Source organism: Marmota monax, unplaced genomic scaffold (assembly GCF_021218885.2).
Source record: "Marmota monax isolate L192 unplaced genomic scaffold, Marmota_monax_Labrador192_F-V1.1 WCK01_AAM20220418_F8-fsc00292, whole genome shotgun sequence".
NCBI lineage: Eukaryota > Metazoa > Chordata > Mammalia > Rodentia > Sciuridae > Marmota > Marmota monax.
Window position 1 is genome coordinate 424408 of NW_026692864.1, and position 6000 is coordinate 430407.

General features: G+C 45.4%; 1 protein-coding gene across 2 annotated transcripts in view; it reads right to left on the minus strand.

Annotated features, from left to right (window-relative positions):
• Window positions 1–4340, minus strand: part of Grb2 (growth factor receptor bound protein 2) — a 68734-nt gene extending 64394 nt beyond the window's left edge. Inside the window, exon 1 of one of the 2 annotated variants that reach the window (XM_046449555.2) lies at window positions 4198–4340. The gene's annotated coding sequence lies outside the window, so the exon portion shown is untranslated. Of the gene's footprint in view, window positions 1–3768; window positions 3903–4197 lie in introns of those variants that run through there. The other variant, XM_058580990.1, reaches the window with a different exon arrangement.
• Between the last annotated feature and the right edge of the window lie 1660 nt (window positions 4341–6000).

Sequence of the window (6000 nt, forward strand, 5' to 3'; positions counted from 1 at the left end):
GTGGTAGAGCACTTTCCTAGCATGTATGAGGCACTGGGTTGGATTCTCAGCACCAAATATAAATAAATAAAATGAAGGTCCATGGACAACTAAAAAAAATTTTACAAAACTGTAGTTTAAAAACAATTAAACATATAAATCTGATTACACAGCCAGGCACTATCTGTAGTCTTAGCTGCTCAGGAGGCTAAGAAGGAGGACCAAAAGTTCAAGGCCAGCCAGGGTAACTTAGCAAGACCTGATTCAAAAAGCAATATAAAAAAGTCAGGGGTGTAGCTCAGTGGCAAAGCACCCCTGAGTTCAATTCCCAGTGGGGAAGAAACAACCACTAATCACACCTAGAGTCAGTTATATTAAGATATTCTAAATATTTACTTCAAATATAGAGAAAATGTCATTTTAAGTCTCACACCAGTTTATTTATTTTTGTGACACTAGGGTTTGAACCCAAGCAACCCTCATGTATGCTAGGCAAGCACTCTACCACTGAGTTACACCTCCAGGCCCCAGGTCTTATTATTTTATGACTGCATTCTGTAAGTATTGGTTCTTGGACCTTCTGCATTGAAATCATTCCATTCAGAGACTGATTCACTATGAGTTGCTTACTGGAATTCAGCTGAAACCTAATTTTAAAAAGATCCCCAGGTAGCCAGGCACAGTGGTGCATACCTATAATCCCAGCAACTTGGGAGGCTGAGGCAGGAGGATCACAAGGGCTCAGGATACAGCGCCCCTGGGTCCAAGCCTGGGGTGGGGGGGAATGGATGGATCCCCAGGTGATTCTTATGCATATAATTTTTTTTCCAGTGTTGGAGACTGAACACAGAGCCTCATGGTAGGCAAGCATTCTATCACTGAGCTATCTCTCCAGCTCTTTTTATTTTGAGACAGGGTCTCACTAAGTTGCTGAGGCTGGCCTCAGACTTGTGATCCTCCTGCCTCAGCTCCTGAATATCTGGGATAACAGGTGTGCATCACCACACCTGGTTTATGCATATAAATTTTAAAAATCACTGCTATACTATAAAGGTGATATAAACAAAAATTTTGATTTGCATTCCAGAAAATGCACTTTAATTAAGAATAACTAATAGGGACTGGGGCTGGGGCTCAGTGGCAGAGCGCTCGCCTAGCATGTGTGAGGCACTGGGTTCGATCCTCAGCACCACATACATAAATAAATAAATAAATATTAAAAAAAATAAAGGTGTTGCGTCCACCTAAAAACTAAAACATTAAAAAAAAAGAATAATAATTTTTCTCAGGAGAGCATGGTGGCTCTCCACCCTTTACTACTCAATTTCTTCAAACTCTATTGCTCTTTTGCTTTATGTAACAATTACAACTGCTGCTGAACACATGGAACACATGGAATATTTGGGGGGGAATTTTTCTACGTACCATTAACAAGCAGAACTTAAAACCCAGCAATTCTCTCAAATCAAAATAACCAACTGAAAAAGTACACCCCAAGCATTTAAATGCTTGCACTTGTGTCAAAAAAGTTGATTATAGGGGCTGGGATTTTGGCTCAGCGGTAGTGCGCTCGCCTAGCACAGGCGGGACCCAGGTTCGATCCTCAGCACCACATAAAAATAAAGGCATTGTGTTGTGTCCATCTACACCTAAAAATAAATATTAAAAAAAAAGATATTGTGTCCACCTAAAACTAAAAAATAAATATTAAAAAAATTTTTTTTAAAGTTGATTATAAGAATTAACTTTTTTAAAAAATCTCGGGATTAGAAAAATTTTAAACATAGGAAGGGGCAAGTAAGGTGTTTCCTCTTCTTTTTTAGTTGTTGATGGACACAATACCTTTATTTTATTTGTTTATTTTTATATGGTACTGGGGATTGAACCAAGTGCTTCACTCATACTAGGCAAGTGCTCTACCATTGAGCTACAACCCTGCCCCCTAAGGTATTCCTTTCTATCAAAAACAAATGTGGGCCAGATGCAGTGGCACATGCCTATAATTTCAGCAAATTGGAGGGTGAGGCAAGGAGGCCAACTTCAGAATTAGTGAGACCCTGTCTCAAAATAAAAATAAAAAAGAACTGGGGGCTGGGCGTGGTGCGCAAATCTATAATCCCAGTAGGCTCCAGAGGCTGAAGCAGGAGGATCATATTCAAAGCCAGCCTCAGCAAAAATGAGTCACTAAGCAGCTCATGAGACCCTGTGGAGACCTTATCTCTAACTAAAATACAAAATAGGGGGCTGGAGTTGTGGCTCAGTGGTAGAGCACTTGCCTAGCATGTGTGAGTCCCTGGGTTCAATTCTCAGCACCACATATAAATAAATGAATAAAATAAAAGTCCATCAACATCTTAAAAAAAAAAAAAAAAAATTAAAATAATACAAAATCGGGCTGAGGATGTGGCTCAGTGGCAGAGTTTCCCTCGGTTCAACTCCCCAAACAACAACAAAACAGGGGCTAAGGTGTAGGTCAACCATAGGAGGTCCTGTGTTGGATTCCCCAAACAAAACAAACAAAAGCCAATTATAACATGTTGAGAAAGATCCTTAAGGTAAAAAGGAAAAAAAAAAAAAACTGATAGGGGCTGGGGTTGTGCTCAGTGGTAGAGCTCTCTCTCCACTCTCACACGTGTGAGACCCTGGGTTCGATCCTGAGCACCACATAAAAATAAATAAGCAAAATTTACAAAATAAAGATATTGTACCCATGTATAACTAAAAAAATTTTTTTTAACTGATAAAGAATAAATTTGTACTATTACAAAGAGCAGAGGTTTAAATCATCAGTGAAATAAGTTTGTTCCCTTAAAATTTTCAGGTTATCTTCATTTGATTTTAGTATAGATCTATAGTTGATTTTCATTTTTGAACATTAACTACCTTTGGAAAAGGAAGTCCTAAAGGCCCCAAACTGACTCAATCTTCCTTACTAATACAAAAAAGACAGGAAGAAAACGTAAGGAGGAACAGAAGCATGTTCTTAATGTGAAGGAAGAAAAATAACTAAAACACAAATAAGCAAACTACACTTGTGACCAGGTTAGCAGTATTGATTACTTATGGATAAACTGAATCCCAGTTCCCAGGGAGAGAATCGAAGTCTGGCACAGCTCTCTAGCAACCCTTCTGGCTAGCTGAAGGAACACAGTGGGCGCTTAAAAAGTAAAGGAATAACAGCAGGATAGAGGATATCTCCCCGAAAATGCAAGGAGAATCTTGTAAGGAGGGAGAAAACGAGCAGCGCCAAAGGTCAGAAACTTCTAAAAATTATGCCTCAGAAGACTGCAAGGAGGAAGGGGAAGTAGCTTAGAAAAAAAGGGGGGGGGGAGGGGGACAATGACTAGCGTTACAAAAGCAAGCATTTCGTGTCCCCAGTGGGATAGAGGCAGGGGGAAGGCAATAACGGGGGAAGTACAACGTGAAAAAGGGGTAGGAAAGCCAAAATAGACTAAAGTGAATTTCTCTCGTGTTCTCTTTTCGGAGTGTCAACAGTACCAAAAGACAGACCACAAGTGCACTTCAACTCCTGCGCAAATTGCACTTTTATAGCATCTGAAGCCAGCCTAGAACACTCTCCAAACAAGCCTTAACTCATCGGGCTTACAATCATGTACGTATAAGGACAGCCTTGCAAACAAGCATTCCCAACGCCTTCTCGCTCAGAAATCTTTTCCTTCGAGCATTCCAACCTGCTGCTCCTTATTTTCTTTGACAAATATTTTTCAAGTCGTTTAAAGAGAAAAATGCCAGCATCAAAGGCATCGCCATAGGCTCCTTGCAACTCACGGTGGATTTCCGCACAAAATTCGGCCCAAAGAAGTCAAGAGATGGTGACGTGTTGCGGTGCAGGTCGAGGGAGCATCAATCAGCACGTCTGCAGCCTGCACCGAATCCCCCGCCTCCCGGGCTAAGTCAGCCTGACTCACAGAAGTAGCACCCTCTTCTCTCCGCTGCTCCCGGGCTCCTGCGCAAACCCTCGCGACCAGGGCAAGAGCCTTCCTTGGGGAACCCCGGCCTCTTCGAGGTTCGAGGCTTTGCCCGGACCCGGAGGGGCCGTCCCCTGGAAGGAAAGGGGGAAACGTGGGGTCCGGAGCGCAGCGATCTGCTCCTCGTCCTGAGCCCCAGCGGCCCTCGGCAGAGTGGGCCCGGTCCGCCCGCTGCCGACCCGAGAGGAAGAGGCAGCGAGCCGCGCTCCGCGCCGCCGCCCGCACTCACCGTGGCGCAGCTGCTCGCTCTGCGCCGACCCCGCTCCTCAGCAGCGCTGCGCGCGGCTGCCGACCCCGCTGCTGCTCCCCGAGCGCAGCGCCCACTCCCGCCGCCGTCACCGCCTCAGCCTGGGTCGCCGCCGCCGCCCGGTCGCCGAAGCAGCAGTGCCGCCTCGCTTCCGCTGCTCGTCCGGGTCCCGCGAGAACTTCCCCACGCGGCTCCGCCCCGCCCCGCCCCCGCGAGACTTGCTCCGGCGGAAAAGGCCAGAGCGCAAGCGCCCCTCCTCGGCCGGGCCCCCGCAGGTACATTTGCAGGGTGCCTGCGCGCATGCGCCAGGCCGCCCCGCAGCAGGTGGCTCCGGCGTGGCTCCGCCCCAGGTCGCTGTAACTCTTGTCAGTGCCACAGCAGATAAACACAGCTTTGGCTGAAGGACTAACACTTTCCACGCTCTGATTATTTTCCCTGCCCTTACTATCAAACCGAGGCAGTGAGACAGGAGGGAAGAGCGATCTCCTACCATGGCGCACTCCAAATAGAGGACCAGATCTTTGAATTGTTTGGGAATCCGATTCATACAAACTGCAGTGTTAAATGAATTCATGGATTCGTTCTGTCCCTCTCTGTGTGTGTGGCGCGCGCGGTGGAAATTGAACCCAGGGGTGCTCTATCACTGAGCTGCATTCCAGCCCCTTTTAAAATTTTATTTGGGGACAGAACCTCGCATGTTTGCTGAGGTTGGTCTCGAACTTTCTATCTTCCTGCCTCAGCTTCCTGAGTAGCTGGGATCACAAGCGTGCGCGGCCCCTGCGCTTGGCAGGATGCGTTGTTTCACAGACCGTACCACGCCTAATCTTTGACAGCACTTTGCTGGATATAGAGGATAAAGCAAGAAATAGAAATCGTGACCCTAGAGCAATTCACAGCATAGAGAATTAGCAAGGAAATAAAAAAGTAAACAATGCCATAGTTCTATTCTCACTATTTGGGGGAATGCTGAGGAAGTTAAAAAGATGGACAGGGTCTCTGCTCGCCGCAGAAATGTCTTCACAGAAAAGGCAATGTGAAACTGAGTCTTGGAGGATGAGTAGGAGGTGGACCGACAGAGGAACCGAAATTAAGGCATATCAGGCAAAAGGAATGGCACGTAAGGGCTGGGGTTGTGGCTCAGTAGTAGAGCACTTGCCTAGCATGTGTGAATCACTGAGTTTGATTCTCAGCATCGCATATACATAAAATAAAGGTCCATTGACAACTGAAAAAAAAAGTGTGTGTGTGTGTATGTGTGTGTGTGTTTGTATAAATAAATTGACGCTTCAGAAATTCCAATATCTTTTTCCTGGTCAGATCTTGTCCATAAAGTTCTAGGGAACACCCTATAAAAGGGGCCCATTGTGATTGTGTTCAGCCATTGATATCCTGATTCCATATATTGATTATGGGGGCAGGGATCGTGATGTCATTGTGGGGCCACAGGTGAGGTGGCTCTGCTATGCAGACCTAGAAGCCAGACACTTGTAGAAGTCAAGTTGTGTTTTAAGTATTTATTTAAAATAAAAGAATCACGGCTCCCATTTTCACTTAAGCACTAGTTCCTCTTTTGTCTTATTGCAGGCTGAAGCAACCCCAAGGAATATGTTCTATGTTGGGCATTCTGCTGAAAAATAATGAAATAACACAAGGAGAGAGAGGTGATACAAAGAAAAGAGGAGTAGCAGAGAGTGGAGGTAGGGGGACATAGGAACGGGAAGGGGGCCATGTGAGTAGGTGATGATGACCCAGTTTGGGAAATATAAAGTTCAACTCTTCAGGGGC